The 19,184-nt window shown below is 39.5% G+C and overlaps 1 protein-coding gene and 1 long non-coding RNA gene across 3 annotated transcripts in view; one reads left to right on the forward strand and one right to left on the reverse strand.

Moving 5' to 3' along the window:
* LOC121546007 (paired box protein Pax-7-like) overlaps nt 1–19,184 on the reverse strand; it is a 197,516-nt gene that overhangs the window by 95,928 nt on the left and 82,404 nt on the right. The gene's annotated exons all lie outside the window — the stretch shown is intronic.
* On the forward strand, nt 16,398–17,060 carry LOC121546008. The gene is made up of 2 exons (XR_005996325.1): nt 16,398–16,489; nt 16,772–17,060. It is a non-coding gene; the product is annotated as an uncharacterized LOC121546008 (long non-coding RNA).

The raw sequence follows: 19,184 nt of genomic DNA on the forward strand, positions 1-19,184 counted from the left end.
TTGTGAAACAAACAAGAAATAAGACAAAAAAACAGAAAACTTGAGCGTTTATAACTATTCACCCCCTTCCCTGTATTTAGCGCCATCCATCATTCCTTCAATTCTGACCGGTTTCCCAGTCCATGCCGATGAAAAACATGGTGTTCTCGAGGTGATGAGAGGTGTTGGGTTTGCGCCAGACATTTTCCTGGATGGCCAAAAAGCTCAATTTTAATCTCATCTGACCAGAGTACCTTCTTCCATATGTTTGGGGAGTCTCCCACATGCTTTTTGGCGAACACCAAACATGTTTGCTTATTTTTTTATTCAAGCAAAGGCTTTTTTCTGGCCACTCTTCCGTGGAGTGTACGGCTTAAAGTGATCCTATGGACAGATACTCCAATCTCTGCTGTGGAGCTTTGCAGCTCCTTCAGGGTTATCTTTGGTCTCTGTGTTGCCTCTCTGATTAATGCCCTCCTTGCCTGGTCCATGAGTTTTGGTGGGCAGCCCTCTCTTGGCAGGTTTGTTGTGGTGCCATATTCTTTCCATTTTTTAATGGATTTAATGGTGCTCTGTGGGATGTTCAAAGCTTAGGATTTTTTTTTATAACCCAACCCTGATCTGTACTTCTCCACAACTTTGTCCCTGACCTGTTTGGAGAGCTCCTTGCTCTTCATGGTGCCGCTTGCTTGGTGGTGCCCCTTGCTTAGGTGTGTTGCAGACTCTGGGGCCTTTCAGAACAGGTGTATATATACTGAGATCATGTGACAGATCATGTGACACTTAGATTGCACACAGGTGGACTTTATTTAACTAATTATGTTACTTCTGAAGGTAATTGGTTGCACCAGATCTTATTTAGGGGCTTCATAGCAAAGGGGGTGAATACATATGCACGGAACCACTTTTCCTTATTTATTTTTTTGAATTTCTTGAAACAAGTTTTTTTCACCGATTTTGACTATTTTGTGTACGTCCATTACATGAAATCCAAATAAAAATCCATTTAAATTACAGGTTGTAATGCAACAAAATAGGAAAAACGCCAAGGGGGATGAATACTTTTGCAAGGCAATGTATGTGACTCGTTTCAGGAAACTAGGCATATGTCGCGCGTCACTACTTCACAAGAGAGCCATTTGAATGTAAACTTTTATTTATTTATCAAAAAGCGTTTTTGGGGGGGGGCAGAAATACATTCTGGAACATGTGAACTTTCATGTGCCCTAATAACAAACTTCTATGTCATCTGTAAATACAAATACAATTGTTAAATTATGAGCCTAGTTGGTTTAGCCACGGAAAAAGACAGCAATGATTGGCTGAGAAAATGAGTGGGCTGGACATGCCGACAGATGAGTTCGAATTGGCCTGCCATGTAGCACGCTTCTGTCTATAACATAAGCTGGTCAGTATGTGTAGGCAATCCTTTCTAACGCTTTTATGAAATATATCACATAGTAGAACTGCAAGTGTTGCTTACCAGTTTCTGGAGGACCGAGTTTTGAAATCAGTGGAATTAGTATGATGGCTAAGGAGATGGAGCAAATTCTGGCATTAGATTGCAAATATGCAAACGGAGTCGAAAAGAGAACACACAAAAGGCTGTTGTATAAAACACCTTTCTCCGGAATACATCATAAATCTAAGGGCAACCATGGCATCCGTGACAGAGAGGGTGAAACGTCCATCCATGTATATGGGTAAGAGAGTCTAGCTAGCTACATTTTCAGATATTACGCATTTTTTATTTTGTCAGAAAGTCATTTTCATTTCAAGTTAAAGTGTACAGTTAGCTAGCTAGCTAACGTTAGCTGGCTGGCTCGCTAGCTAATATTACATGTATGAGCTGTGTAGTAATATTATTTGTATCATTTGTATTGCTAGTTATAGCCTAATGTTAGCTAGCTAACATTGAATCTGTTTGGTTAGCTACCTGCAGATTCATGCAGGGTAGTAACTTTACGAGTTGGGATTATGGCTCATAGCTATCTAGCTACATGTCTAAACAAAATAATTCACTATGCAAGTAACCATTTCAATAGAATGTTCAAGATGTCACTGCGACAACTGTCGATAGACATAGCTGGTAAATTCGCTCTGGCTATCTACGGCGATTTAAAAGCACTCTCGTCTGAGTGTGCCAGAGCGCAGAATAACTGACAAATTTACGAACACTCAACACCGTTGTCAGTAAGCGTAGGCAAAACAGCGTAATTAAATTGTTGCCAGCAGCACAGCTGCAGTCACCAACGCTCTGGATAACATAAAAACAGCCTAACCAACTCTACTAGGACGAGTAAAATGGTCAGATTGAGCTGTTCTCTCATTTGTGTCTGGAAGTAGCTAGCAAGCTAGGTGCTTGAATCAACCCTACTCCTCGGCCAGAGATTCCAGTGTGCGCTCTGAATGCTCCGAGTGCGAAACGCTCTGAATTTACAAACTGACAATCTGACAATGCTCTGAGTTTATGAATGCCCAGAAAACACTCAGGCACTCAGGTATGAACACACCCGTAGTATAAACCAGCCTTTAGTCTTTAAATATTTGGTTGTTTAGTACATGGCCTCACATGTGAATCCTTAAAGAGATGGGTGGGTCTAAAGCTTAAGAGGGAGTGAACGATGCAGAATGGGTGTAGATAAAGAAGAGCTCTCCAGTATGTGTACCAAAACATTCAAGGGCCATTTTCTCAAAAGTGATTTTACAAGTTTATCAACTTTCAAAGCAGAATTACTTTCCCATTGTAACTTAGTTGTGGTGTATGATATACCATTTTCGAGCTCTGAGCCTCTAATTTTATCCAATGTAAAAAACACCATTTAAAATGTTGCTACATAAAAACAAATTGAGCCGGTCGGTCACATATCTCAAGGATGATCAATGGAAACAGGATGCACCTGAGCTCAATTTCGAGTCTCATAGCAAAGGGTCTGAATAAGTAAGTAAGGTATTTCTGTTTTTATTTTTATTTTTAATAAATTTGCAAACATTGTGGTGTATTGTGTTGATTGATGAGGGAATTTTTATTTATTTAATCCATTTTAGAATACGGCTGTAACATAACAAAATGTGGAAAAAGTCAAGGAGTCTGAATACTTTCCGAATGCACTGTATGTGTGTGTGTGTGTGTGTGTATATATATATATATATATATATATATATATATATATATATATATATATATATATATATATATATATACACACAGTTGAAGTCAGAAGTTTACATACACCTAGCCAAATATATTTAAACTCAGTTTTTCAAAATTCCTGACATTTAATCCTAGTAAAAATTCCCTGTTTTAGGTCAGTTAGGATCACCACTTTATTTTAAGAATGTGAAATGTCAGAATAATAGTAGACAGACAGAATGGCGCCGGAGAAGATGGCTGCCGTTTTACAGCCCTCTAACCAATTGTACTATTATGTGTGTTTTTCCGCGCTATTTGTAATATATTCTGTACATAATGTTTCTGCCATCGTCTCTTATAACCAAAAATAGCTTCTGGATATCAGGACAGCGATTATTCACCTCGTATTGGATGAAGATTTTTGTCTTCAACAAGTCGGACGCGCAGGATATCCTAAAGACACCCGACAAGGCCCAAATCCCCGTCATTCGCATGAGAAAGAGACGGAGATATTGTGGACGTAGGTCGGGGTGCCTTGTAAGGATCCGACGGCGAGCGAGTAAACTGCCTCTTCCATCAATCCTATTAGCCAATGTTCAATCATTTGAAAATAAATTAGATGACCTAAGATTACGGTTATCCTACCAATGGGACATTAAAAACTGTAATATATTATGTTTCACCGAGTCGTGGCTGAATGACGACATGGACAACATACAGCTAGCGGGCTATACGCTACATCGGCAGGATAGAACGGCTGACTCCGGTAAGACAAGGGGTGGCGGTCTGTGTATATTTGTAAACAACAGCTGGTGCACAAAATCAAATACAAAGGAAGTCTCAAGGTTTTGCTCGCCTGAGGTAGAATATCTTATGATAAGCTGTAGACCACAATATTTACCAAGAGAGTTTTCATCTATATTTTTCATAGCTGTCTATTTACCACCACAAACCAATGCTGGCATTAAGATTGCACTGAATGAGCTGTATAAGGCCATAAGTGAACAGGAAAACGCTCATCCAGAGGCAGCGCTCCTAGTGGCCGGGGACTTTAATGCAGGGAAACTTAAATCAGTTCTACCTAATTTCTACCTAATTTCTACCAGCATGTTAAATGTGCATCCAGAGGAAAAAAAACTCTAGACCACCTTTACTCCACACACAGAGACGCATACAAAGCTCTCCCTCGCCCTCCATTTGGCAAATCTGACCATAACTCTATCCTCCTGATACTTGCTTATAAGCAAAAACTAAAGCAGGAAGCACCAGTGACTCGGTTAATAAAAAAGTGGTCAGATGACGCAGATGCTAAGCTACAGGACTGTTTTGCTAGCACAGACTGGAACATGTTCCAGGATTATTCAGATAGCATTGAGGAGTACACCACATCAGTCACTGGCTTCATCAATAAGTGCATCGATGACGTCGTCCCCACAGTGACCGTACGTACATACCCCAACCAGAAGCCATGGATTACAGGCAACATCCGCACTGAGCTAAAGGGTAGAGCTGCCGCTTTCAAGGAGCGGGACTCTAACCCGGACGCTTATAAGAAATCCCGCTATGCCCTCCGACGAACTATCATACAGGCAAAGAGTCAGTACAGGACTAAGATTGAATCGTTCTACACCGGCTCTGACGCTTGTCGGATGTGGCAGGGCTTGAAAACTATTACAGACTACAAAGGGAAGCACAGCCGCGAGCTGCCCAGTGACACAGGACTTCCAGACGAGCTAAACCACTTCTATGCTCGCTTCGAGGCAAGCAACACTGAAGCATGCATGAGAGCACCAGTTGTTCCGGATGACTATGTGATCACTCTCTCCGTAGCCGATGTGAGTAACTTTTAAGCATGTCAACATTAACAAGGCCGCAGGGCCAGACGGATTACCAGGACGTGTACTCTGAGCATGTGCTGACCAACTGGCAAGTGTCTTCACTGACATTTTCAACATGTCCCTGATTGAGTCTGTAATAAACAACATGTTTCAAGCAGACCACCATAGTCCCCGTGCCCAAGGACACTAAGATAACCTGCCTAAATGACTACCGACCCGTGGCACTGACGTCTGTAGCCATGAAGTGCTTTGAAAGGCTAGTCATGGCTCACATCAACACCATTATCCCAGAAACCCTAGACCCACTCCAATTTGCATACCGCCCCAACAGATCCACAGATGATGCAATCTCTATTGCCCTCCACACTGCCCTTTCCTACCTGGACAAGAGGAACACCTACGTGAGAATGCTATTCATTGACTACAGCTCAGCATTCAACACCATAGTGCCCTCAAAGCTCATCACTAAGCTAATGATCCTGGGACTAAACACCTCCCTCTGCAACTGGATCCTGGACTTCCTGACGGGCCGCCCCCAGGTGGTAAGGGTAGGTAACAACACATCTGCCACACTGATCCTCAACACGGGGGCCCCTCAGGGGTGCGTGCTCAGTCCCCTCCTTTACTCCCTGTTCACCCATGACTGTATGGCCAGGCACGATTCCAACACCATCATTAAGTTTGCCGACGACAAAACAGTGGTAGGCCTGATCACCGACAACGATGAGACAAACTATAGGGAGGAGGTCAGAGACCTGGACGTGTGGTGCCAGGATAACAACCTCTCCCTCAACGTGACCAAGACAAAGGAGATGATTGTGGACTACAGGAAAAAAAAAGAGGACTGAGCACGCCCCCATTCTCATCGACGGGGCTGTAGTGGAACAGTTTGAGAGCTTCAAGTTCCTTGGTGTCCACATCACCAATGAACTATCATGGTCCAAACACACCAAGACAGTCGTGAAGAGGGCACGACAAAGCCTATTCCCCCTCAGGATACTGAAAAGATTTGGCATGGGTCCTCAGATCCCACCATCGAGAGCATCCTGACAGGTTGCATCACCGCCTGGTATGGCAACTGCTCAGCCTCCAACCGCAAGGCACTACAGAGGGTAGTGCGTATGGCCCAGTACATCACTGGGGCCAAGCTTCCTGCCATCCAGGACCTCTATACCAGGCGGTGTCAGAGGAAGGCCCTCAAAATTGTCAGTCTCCAGCCACCCTAGTCATAGACTGTTCTCTCTGCTACTGCACAGCAAGTGGTACCAGAGTGCCAAGTCTAGGTCCAAAAGACTTCTCAACAGCTTCTACCCCCAAGCCATAAGACTCCTGAACAGCTAATCATGGCTACCCTAACTATTTGCACTGCCCCCCCCACCCCATCTTTTTATGCTGCTGCTACTCTGTCTATTATTTATGCATAGTCACTTTAACTCTACCCACATGTACATATTACTTCAACTACCTCAACTAGCCGGTGCCCCCGCACATTGACTCTGCACCGGAACCCCCCCTGTATATATAGCCTCCCTACTGTTATTTCATTTTACTTCTGTTCTTTTTTTCTCAACACTTTTTTGTTGTTGTTTTATTTTACTTTTTTTATTAAAAAATAAATGCATTGTTGGTTAAGGGCTGTAAGTAAGCATGTGGCCAATACAATTTTATTTTATTTTATTTGAGAATTACTTATTTCACCTTTAATTTCTTTCATCACATTCCCAGTGGGTCAGAAGTTTACATACACTCAATTAGTGTTTGGTAGCATTGCCTTTTAATTGTTTCACTTGGGTCAAACGTTTCGGGAGCCTTCCACAAGCTTCCCACAATAAGTTTGGTGAATTTTGACCCATTCCTCCTGACAGAGCTGGAGTACATACACTACCGTTCAAAAGTTTGGGGTCACTTAGAAATGTCCTTGTTTTCTAAAGAAAAGCACATTTTTTGTCCATTAAAATAACATCAAATTGATCAGTAATACAGTGTAGACATTGTAAATGTTGTAAATGGCTATTGTAGCTGGAAACGGCTGATTTTTAATGGACTATCTACATAGGCGTAATGAGGCCCATTATCAGCAACCATCAGTCCTGTGTTCCAATGGCACGTTGTGTTTTCTAATCCGGGTTTATAATTTTAAAAAGGCTAATTGATCATTAGAAAACCCTTTTGCAATTATGTTAGCACAGCTGAAAACTGTTATGCTGACTAAAGAAGCAATAAAACTGGCCTTCTTCAGACTAGTTGAGTATCTGGAGCATCAGCAAGTGTGGGTTCGATTACAGGCTCAAAATGGACAGAAACAAATAACTTTCTTCTGAAACTCGTCAGTCTATTCTTGTTCTGAGAAATGAAGGCTATTCCATGTGAGAAATTGCCAAGAAACTGAGGATCTCGTACAACGCTGTGTACTACTCCCTTCACAGAACAGTGCAAACTGGCTCTAACCAGAATAAAAAGAGGAGTGGGAGGCCCCGGTGCACAACTGAGCAAGAAGACAAATACCTTAGTGTCTAGTTTGAGAAACAGGCGACTCACAGGTCCTTAACTGGCAGATTAATTAAATAGTACCCGCAAAGCACCAGTCTCAACGTCAATAGTAAAGAGGCGACTCCGGGATGCTGACCTTCTAGGCAGATTTGCAAAGAAAAAGACATATCTCAGACTGGCAAATAAAAAGAAAAGATTAATGTAGTGTCTTAGAGTTTATAATATGCTGACCGTTGCAAAAAGTAGGAAACTTGGCTCTAAGATTTTGCTGATGTGGCAAAATGGTGCAACGGATGAACTGTACTCTACAGTGCTGGAAACATCTGGAAAACATTACTGTAGTTCATGGAAAGATGATATGGGGAGAGACGTGGAAAAGGCCAGGGATTGGTTTTTTAGAATCACACCATATTACGTCATAAATGATATAAAACCATGTCTTGAACAATAGAATAGCGGAATAGCAAATTACATATTTGGCTGTGCTGTCCCAGACATCTGCAGGTGTTTGTAAATTTCGATGCTGAATACACTTTGTTATAATAAACCTTTATAAACAGAGTACAGTGTCGGCGGATTCCTTATCATCACAAGCATGGACCAGCAAAGGTGTGTCTTTTAGACACTACATTTAATGGCGACGAGGTAGTTTTATTTTTTATTCTTTTTGGGTCGTGTTACGTCTATTCTCAACATTCCATTCCTGGGCTACAAAGTGACTCCCGCTCAAAGAAGCCGGCAAAAACAAAAAAGGTGAGCTTTTTTCACTAATATTGGGCGCTGGCCGTTTTGTGAGTCCAGAGAGTGTGTGTGTTCAAGATGTACCGTCAAAGGGTCTGTGCGTGCATTTTGCTGGTTCTTTTTTGCTGTGTGATAGGAATTCCGTTCTAAATTTTCTAAATTAGTTTGCGTTGAGAACAACGCAAAAAGTGAGGAGTGTCTATAGGGCACACGGATGGGGCACACCGATATTTTGGCTTGAATAAACGTACAAGGAGTGTCTAGAAGTGTCTAAGAGTACAAGGAATAAGGCTAGCAAATTAGTTAACAGTATACTTTTAGGGCGCCGTTAATTTAAGCAAGCCCTTGACACCAAGGCATCAATATGATGGCCATAAATCTTGATAGTTATTAGATTAACTCTCAAGTCAGTTCTGGCAACTGTGAGTTTGTACGAGATATGTTAAATTGTATGTTACCTCTTGGAATATGGTTGACGAATTATATGTCCAAAGTGACCTCTCATTTAATGTCTGCAACTCAAGGTAGCAGAAATTTAGCAAAAGGAATATAAAAGACAATAGAAACGGCGATAAGCATGCTTTGTGTGAATGACTCCTGTATGTCTCTGTGTGTGTGTGAGAGAACGACAGCCAATTTCTCTGTGTCTGTCTGTGTGTGTGAAACAGAGAAAAAAGGGGGGGCTGCGTCTCTGATTACTTCCAGCTGTGTGTCGACTAAGGCTCTGACAACAGGAGCTTTACTCTTTTGTAAGGAAATATGTTAGTTAAGGTAAAACCTTATGACTCTCTATAAAAAGAGAATGTTCATTAACTATTAGAATAGCATGACCCTACAGGGGGGACTTTTTAAAAGTGTATAGAGATGTTTTGTAATTGATAACAGCATAACTATCAATCTGCAAATTAGGATAAGTGAAAGATAACAAGCTTGGAAGTGGGATTTGTGTTCTGTGTTCTGTATGTTCTATGTGTTCAGTTTGTGAGCTCTGTTAAAGTCTTAAGTGTTATTGTCTATGGGAGTAGAGAACGGAGCAACAGTCTGCTCTGTCCGCTCCTTCCACTCTGAAATCACATTGGTGACTGAACTGCGCACGCGTAGGATTTAATGAGTTTAGAGTTACGCACGACAGATGTGCCTCTCCCCCACCTCCACTGGACTGCTGGGAGAGCAGACAAAAAGAAAACGGGAGGGGGAATTTTGCACACAAGTGAAATGTTCTCTTGAATTAACTATTGCTTGACTGTAAAACTGTTTGGTTGATAATCGGTTGAGTTGGTGAATGAGAGATATATTGACGGATTAAAAATAATAATAATAAAATAAATGAATAAAATAAAATGTTATTGAGCTATTTATAATATTCCTGAGTTAAGCTGTTTGCTTATTTCTTAGCGTGAATGTGAAAAAAGATATATATATATATATATATATATATATATATATATATATATATATATATAAATAATGATGAACTAAATTCTTGCTTGTTCTTTTGTCCTTCTGTCATACGAGAGACGAGAAGGAGGAGACAGAGAGAGAGAGAGAGGAGGTGCTAACATCAACTGGCATCGATGACAACCACCCAGCCAAATTAAGGCCAGTACTGTACTTATCCACAAAACCTACTTTCCCTTACAGGATTTAATTGATACATTGTGTCTACATAGAATTTTTCATGTTGTGACCATTTCGCAGGAACTTGGCAACAGACTGATGAATTGATGTAATTGATAATTGCACATTAGAGTTTTTGTCAATGACTTGTTTTGATTAGAGTTGTGTTGGAAATCCAGCATTCACATTATTCTGTAAGATTAAGGTAATTAGGTGCTTATTAAGCAATTGGGTTGTGAGTAGTTGTGGGTGGTGTTGCTGGTACAGGTCTTTTATTTTTGAATTGCTCTGGAGTTGACTACTTTCCTTTACTCTTCCTCATCGGATGTGGTAAGACTGCCACTAATCAATAATTTGGTAAAACAAAATTCACAGAATAATTAGTAATTGATTGATTGATTGATTTGATTAGTAATTGATTGATTGACTTGATTGATTAGTTTATTGATTGGATTAATTGATTGATTGATTTGATTAATGATTGATTGATTGACTTGATTGGATTAGTTTATTGATTGGATTAATTGATTGATTGCTTTGATTAGTGATTGATTGATTGACTTGATTGGATTAATTGATTGATTGATTTGATTAATAATTGATTGATTAATTGATTGGTTCATTAGTAATTGATTGATTGATTTGATTTATTGATTGATTGATTGAATTAGTTGATTGATTTATTGATTTACTTAGTTGATTGATTGGATTGATTGATTGGTTGATTTGATTGATTGATTGATTTGATTAGTTTGTTGATTGATTGATTTGATTTGTTGATTGATTTGATTGATTGATTGATTGAATTGATTGATTGATTGATTGAATTAGTTGATTGATTTATTGATTTTAATTGGTTAATTGATTGATTGGATTAATTGATTAATTATTTTTTAATTTAAAAAAAAAAAAAAAAAAGGAGGGAAACAATAGGGAAACACATAACATAGTCATTACAATGGGGAAAAAGGACATCAAAACTACAAAAGCAATTACTCCTCTTCATGTAGTACAGAATAGTAATCCTCTAGTTAATGGTATAGCAAAATTATCTGAAAAATGGAATAAACGTTGGCCTGACATTGAACAACCATGGCCATTGGAAGGCACTCTTAACCCAGACGTCATCAAGATAATGCAAGTGCTTGTATCCACGTATAAGGCAGATCAAAAGAAGGGGAAGAAAGGAAAACTTCGTAAAGAAAAAGACAAAGAGAGCTGGGTGTTCTTAAGCTCTTTGAAAATGAAGGACAAAAACTGATAAAAGATACAAAAGATAAGAGAGACAGAGGTACAGAGAAAATGGCCAAAGAGGTGAAGGTGACAGAAAAACTAATTGCAGAAGTCAATACACCTTTCTCATATATGGATTCAGCAAAAACACCCCCACCTTATGAGAAAGAAGCCAAGTTTAGGGACGTTTATCCTCAGCTTCCAGTGATCATTCAGGAGGGTGACTATTGCATCAGAGATGAAGATGAACAAATAATAGAGAGAGGACAAGCAGAAACGACCATAAAGATGAATCCAAACTCCAAAAGCAGGAACAAAACGAGATGTCTGGAAACTAAGGGTAGAGTGAGGTCAAGGAGGATGGAACTTAATGATGACGATGATGATGATGATGATGATCAGAGTGATTCAGAAGAGATCATGGGTGGATATGACCCTGTCATCAGACAGAGGTTGGCCAGAGCGGAAAGAAGGGGTGATGGAAGTTGGAAGAAGAAGAATACAAGTGATTCGAGTGCTGGTGAAAATGAAGATGGAGACAACGATGAAGATTTGGAGACTAAAGGTGCTTCATATTCAAGAGGATTTTATCCTCCAATGACTAACACAGAAGAAATAGAAAGAGATATAGACCGATGCGTATCATACCTGTATAAGGCCAATAATTTAGAAGAAGTAAAAGAACTGGAAGATCAACTCAAGAAGCTGAAGACGAAGGAGAAGAAGCTGCTGAGAAAAGAATCCCAAGAATCTGAGAAGAGATATACATTGAGGCCAAGGAAAGATGGCACTAGTAAGAAAATTATGCCGGTGATCATTCGAGGACAAAACCTAGAATATAAGCCTTTGCAGAATACCGATATGTCAGATATACTTGAGAAACTGCCTACTCTTCAAGATGGAGCATATCCTTGGATTTCAAAGTTGGAAGAAATTACGGTGGGAACACAGTCTGCCATAGGAGACATTAAGAGACTTTTGGCTAATCTCCTTGGGATTCCAGGCATGGAAGAAATTTTTCAGAGAGCTGGACTTCATAGATATGTGGGAACTGCTGTGAATGATCCTGAATTGTTGGCTGCAAGCAGGAATCGGCTGTGGAGAGCACTGAAAGATACGTTTCCAACAAATGTGCATCCTGACAACATTCTGATTGACCCACTAGGACAACAAGAAAATCCGAGAGCCTACGTGTCAAGAGTTCATCAAGTGTGGAGAAATATTACCGGAAATGATCCAGATGTGAGTCAAATTGAGCAGTCAATCTTGAGAGCTAAACTACAGATGGGACTGCCCTTACCGGTAAGGAGCAAACTGGCAGAAGTGGTTGGACTTGGGAGCATGACAAAAGGTGTCTATACAGATCATATAGCCCATCAAGTGGATCTGTACCGGAAAAAGGAACACAACCAGAAAGAACAGGACCAAGAAACTCTCAGAAAACTCAATCAAATGCAACTGGTGAAGAAGAAGGATAAGAAAAGCTTTGGTTATGCAGAATCAGTGTAAACCAAATCAACAATCACGGCTACAGCTTCAACTGAACAAGGTCAAATGCAACTGTACCAGCCACCACTAGTGGTACAAGTTGTTTCATCTCCATAGATAGTTTCTGGAAAGAAAGAATTTCAGAGGAAGATACAGGAACAAGTGAAGATCATCTGGAGGACAGGTGAACCTTATAGGGGCCAGGAGCAAGGATTCTAGAGGTGCCCAGAAGATCCGAAAGTGGGGTTTCAGCTGGTAGCACCAGTTAGGGAAAAAGATCCAACAATTGAAGTGAAAATAAACAATGGACTATGGGAAGTGATGATGGATAGCGGAGCTGCTTTTATCTGTGTTCATGTCAAATCAATAAATTAGGAGAAGGATTTGGAGGAGTGAAGATCAAGATTTCTGAAAATGATGATTTTGGCTCAAGGACAAGGAGAGTCATAAGCTGTACGGAAGACAAATGAATCTGTTTGAAGTGTGAAGATGAATTGAGAATCTATGGAAGAAGAGATGTTGAAAAAAGTTCAAGAATGTTTGAGATATCAAAGTAGGACTGATATTGGATTTGTGAAATCAGCTCAATTGAGGTGAAAGTTGAGGAGGCAGACCTCCTTGGAAGAATCAGTATCCATTGAAAGATGAAGCAATCCAAGGGATTGAACCAGAAATTGAAGGACTTTCAAAAGCAGGTGTTTTGAAGACAATAGAAAAAATCGTTAGAGTAGCAATCAATTATTGTTTTGGAGAAACCATGATGATTTAGGAAGCTATGGGTTAGCTTATGTTGTAAAGGGGAGATTAGGATAAAAATCACAAAGGAGTAGAGTTTTTGGGAACCATATTTTCTTGAATAGATTGACTATGTCATAGGCAGGTGCACAATCTGTCTGAAAAATAATGTGTGACTGTTATTCTTGGTTACATTTATATACCAAGAGGTGCATAAGATGTTCAACTAAGATAAAAGATGCTCAGTCGGTTGCAAAGTTGTTGTGTAAAGAAGTCATAAGCAGGTGGGAATTTCCCGATTTAATATCCTCAGAAAATGGGAAAGAGTTTTGTGAATAAATCAGTGACATGGGTTTTTGAAAAAATAAAAATAAAAAATAAAAAAAATTGAGAAAAATAAAAATTGGAAAAAGTCAGACTAAAATGTTATGAAAACTAGGGTTGAAATAACTCTAGGAAATTTGGAATATCTGATTGTGGGATGATTATATTATTGTGATGAATCAAAGGGGGGAAATGGAATTCTTATATCATTTTTGGAATTCTTATATCATTTTTAGTTGATATTGATATTTTAATTTGCATGTGTTGTTTTGCAAAAGATACTGTTTGGTATTTTCTTTTCTTCCAGAAGCATATGGGGGAATATGTAGAGGGACTCAAATACTCAAACATGGACAATATGAATGGACTGGAGGAAGTGGAACAAGGAAGGAGTGGAAATGTTCCGATTCCATCATCAACGTCGCATTGAAAGACGACACTGTGGAGGAGATGAAGTGTAGTGGACTACATTCCAGTGTTATATTCTTTCTGTATTAATTTTTGAAGAATTATGTTTTCTGTTGTTGGGTACATGTGGGGACCTCAGATGTTTTTGTTTATTTCGTTGAAGTTTAGGGATATGGGGTCTAGGCAAGGACAGAGAGAATCCACAGGAGGGTCCGATGGGTCGACCAGCCTGAATGTGGACATTTTGATTGTATTTTGTTTGCTGGGGTTTTCATATGTATTCAATTGCATCATAGCTTAAAATGTATTCATGAAGATGTGTGAATTGATCTGGAGTACTTAGGTGGTCGCCTAGGGCAGAGGGGCCGTGAGAGAATTTTCCTGTCTTGACTGACTGATGGATATTTGGAATGAAAGCTGCCAGACAGGTTTTTCGCTCTTACACTCCATGACAATTTACTTACACTCCATGACAATTTACTTACACTCCATGACAATTTACTTACACTCCATGACAATTTACTTACACTCCATGACAATTTATTTACACTCCATGACAATTCATTTACACTCCATGACAATTTATTTACACTCCATGACAATTCATTTACACTCCATGACAATTTATTTACACTCCATAATAATGTATTTACATTACATACAAAAATGTGTCTATATAAACATGTGTTTAATCTCCATAAATTGTGGTTTATTGTTAAAGTTACTCAAGAACAAGAATTGTTATTTGTCATAATCCTATTCTTTTTGTTTTCGAGACTTAATTAGTCTCGAAGGGAGGAAATATGTAGTGTCTTAGAGTTTATAATATGCTGACCGTTGCAAAAAGTAGGAAACTTGGCTCTAAGATTTTGCTGATGTGGCAAAATGGTGCAACGGATGAACTGTACTCTACAGTGCTGGAAACATCTGGAAAACATTACTGTAGTTCATGGAAAGATGATATGGGGAGAGACGTGGAAAAGGCCAGGGATTGGTTTTTTAGAATCACACCATATTACGTCATAAATGATATAAAACCATGTCTTGAACAATAGAATAGCGGAATAGCAAATTACATATTTGGCTGTGCTGTCCCAGACATCTGCAGGTGTTTGTAAATTTCGATGCTGAATACACTTTGTTATAATAAACCTTTATAAACAGAGTACAGTGTCGGCGGATTCCTTATCATCACAAGCATGGACCAGCAAAGGTGTGTCTTTTAGACACTACATTAACATGGGCAGTCTGAGATATGGCTTTTTCTTTGCAAAGTGTTAAACAAATCAAAATATATTTAATATTTGAGATTCTTCAAAGTAGCCACCCTTTGCCTTGATGAAAGCTTTGCACACTCTTGGCATTCTCTCAACCAGCTTCATGAGGTAGTCACCTGGAATGCATTTCAATTAACAGGTGTGCCTTGTTAAAAGTTAATTTGTGGAATGCGTTTGAGCCAATCAGTTGTGTTGTGACAAGGTAGGGGTGGTATACAGAAGATAGCCCTATTTGGTAAAAGGCCAAGTCCATATTATGGCAAGAACAGCTCAAATAAGCAAAGAGAAACGACATTCTATCATTACTTTAAGACAATCCAGAAAATGTCAAGAACTTTGAAAGTTTCTTCAAGTGCAGTCGCAAAAACCATCAAGTGCTATGATGAAGCTGGCTCTCATGAGGATCGCCACAGGAAAGGAAGACCCAGAGTTACCTCTGCTGCAGAGGATACGTTCATTAGAGTTACCAGCCTCAGAATTTGCAGCCCAAATAAATGCTTCACAGAGTTCAAGTAATAGACACATCTCAACATCAACTGTTCAGAGGAGACTGCTTGAATCAGGCGTTCGTGGTTGAATTGCTGCTAAGAAACCACTACTAAAGGACACCATTGTGTATTTCCCACCATAAAGCATGGAGGAGGAGGTGTTATGGTGTGGGTGTGCTTTGCTGGTGACACTATCAGTGATTTATTTAGAATTCATGGCACACTTAACCAGCATGGCTACCACCGCATTCTGCAGCGATACACCATCCCATCTGGTTTGCACTTAGTGGGACTATCATTTGCGCTTAATGGGACTCCAGGCTGTGTAAGGGTTATATGACCAAGAAGGAGAGTGATACATATTGGCTTAGAGCAATAACTATTCTGGGTGCCGCATTAAAAGTAGTGTAGGTTTAGTTTACTCCAATTAGGGGAGGTGATTCGCATTGTGGACATTTATTTTACCTTGGAACATGTTTTAAAACCCAAATGTAATGCAAATGTCACTTAAATATGAACAAATATGAATTATTGTTAATGTTCAGAAAATAATTGTTTATATATCATGAATGGTTATTGACACTTTTCTACTATTACGTGGGGGACCTTTATTTTGAAAACTTCCGAAATTCCGTGACCCTAACATACTTTTTTTGTGTTGCTGATGAGACGCTGATCATGTGATGAGTTCACAAATCAAATGCACCACTTGTGCTTCAACTGGACAGTGAAAAACAAGTAAGTTAACCTTTATTTATTGTAATTTAAATGTCAATTAGTTGTAGTAGTTAAGTGTTGAGTTAGATTACATACTGTAGCTAACTCAATCGTTCTTTCAAATAATTTCGGTGACTTCACAGCAATTGCTAACTAGCCGAAATATAGTAGCTAGCTAGCAGACTCAGCTAAATACAAATCCCCCTAGATACAGCCATGTCTCATAGTCATGTCATGAGATTTGTAAATGAAAGTGGAATATAATAATACGATTTGAATGGTGTTTCCCATCTTCCCATTTAGAGTTTCTGGCACAGCACAGAAATACCCTTATCCGGATGGTGTGACAAAGGCATTTCCTAACAGACCTGCTAACTGTCTTTGTTGTTACTTTACGGTTGGAACCAACATGCAGTACCTCCAGCAGGAAAAGAGGCAAGAACCATTGGTCCGCCAGCTCAAGGACAAGCTACACTATTCACAGTCCTGTGTAATCTTCAATGTAATTGCATTGCTGGAGTTTTTGAAACTCCAATGTATTTGTATTGTTTTATAAATGTACAAATACAATTAAATCTATGGTTTAAACAGGTCTTTTAATGCTTATTTGTTTTAGCTGTTAGTGATAATTCCCTAAGTGTTAATACATTTGTGTTTACATCATTAAGCCTTTATGTATGTCTTATGAATGACCAAAGGTGTCTGACTTTATAGTAAGTACAGCGTCATGCAATATAGAGTCTTTATGGATGTGTTATGAATGACCGAAGTTGTCTCACTTCAAACAAAGTACTACAGGACACTACATAAAGTGTCAATAAATAGGTTATTAACGTTCTGCTGATTTATGAAAGTTATCTTATGATACACGGGTTACTGTAGAGTGTGAGAGGTATTTAAATGGGTTGATGGACCTGTAAAGGTTGCGTTTGTGTATGTGTGTCAGAACCAAGATGATTTGGAATAGTCCAACCTTACCTACAGTATACATATCTCCTTGGCATATTACATCATTTATACAGCAGCATACAATACATTTTTGGACTCACCTTGTTGTGCTGTGCTCACTTGAACAGGAAGGTGGTGCGGTTGTTCTTTGTGGGCAAATTTTGTCATCAAACTTTGTCATCAAAGTCTGGCCATCTCTGGATTTATGGTGCTTTCAAGACAACTGGGAACTTGGAAAAAAACATGGTCGAATCATGTTAGTGATCTTCAGGTCGGACTTCTAAAAAGAGGCCAGAGTTCCTGACTTGGAATTCCGAGTTGGATGACCGTTCAAAACATATTTTACCAGTCGGAGCTCGTTTTTTTCAGAGTTCCCAGTTGTCTTGAACTCACTGAAGTCTGAGATTCCCAGTTACGAGTTTCCAGTTGTCTTGAACTCACTGAAGTCTGAGATTCCCAGTTACGAGTTTCCAGTTGTTTTGAAAGCGGCAGAAGTCATGCTGGATTGACAGCATGACCAATGTTGAATATTTATTGTTTTAAGCTTGGAAAAGAGACCCTTAAACCCAGATTTGGACCACACATCCACTCCACTGAATAGCAGGCTAGTGATTGCTTTGCATTGCTTGCAGTTAGCCACTGATTCCTTCCAAACCACTCATTGTTGAATTTGCGATTTCCAACTTGTTGTGTAATGTTTATGTCCAACGGCCAATGAGCACCGATACATTTTCTCTATAATTTCTCTTCATAATTTCTCTTCATATGACAAGGATTTAAAAGGAATTGCCAGTAGATTGTCGACTTGATTCATGATGATGACTGCTAGCTTGCTAGTTAAGATTTAGAAAATATGATGTTGACATGATCAGTCCAATCAAAGCTACTGTAGGTATAACGTGATTTGACGTCATTTTATCTGTGGCCAATGACCTTGAGCCTTCTTGGATGGGCACTTCTAATGTAACTCTATGGCAGCATCCAAGGGGATTGAATTCTTGAGCTCTCCCCGTAAATGATGCAGTGACGTAGTGACCCCATGAGTGACAGAACACTGAGCCAATCACGGCGCAACTAGAGAACATTACCAACCCCTATGCTCCGTATTTTCCACTGGCTGCACCACCACCACAGAAAGCACTGAGCTGGGCTGAAACACCTGCATTTTGGAGCTGCCTTACTCAAGAAAGCAAAAAAGAGACCATGTTTGTATGCGGCTTTATTAACTCAATTATTATTAGATTTTTACATTGTTTGCAAACTGATATGTGACACATATTAATGCCAATATAACATGCAAAACAGGCAAAAAACAAACCAATTAGCTATAGCTAAACAGGTGGGGCTCAAAACTGGTGGGGCTCTGTTACCATGCTGGAAACCAGGTCTTGATTACAACCTGTTACAATGGCGCCAACATTTTGTTGTTCATCTTTCAGCTTGGGAGTGGGTGAGCGGTATGGCTAGTTTTTGTTGTGTGCATGTTTGTGTACTGAGGAACATGTAACTTGGTTCCAGAAGAAAGACACTTTCAATTTCTTTAGGTTGGTAGGTAAGTGTTTATTGGTGTAAAGTCGTCCCCAGGCTATTGCACACACAGCATATATAAGCCTGAGATATCAACCATTCAAAGTTGGCCTTAGTGGGAGTGACCATAGAATTCTGTAGGAGTGACCTGACTGAGTAAAGTGTTTGTCATTGTCACTACTTAACACAATCAAAAAGTCATAATTATTGCTAAACCCTGCCCATTACCACAATCTATCTT

This window comes from Coregonus clupeaformis, chromosome 30 (assembly GCF_020615455.1).
Source record: "Coregonus clupeaformis isolate EN_2021a chromosome 30, ASM2061545v1, whole genome shotgun sequence".
NCBI lineage: Eukaryota > Metazoa > Chordata > Actinopteri > Salmoniformes > Salmonidae > Coregonus > Coregonus clupeaformis.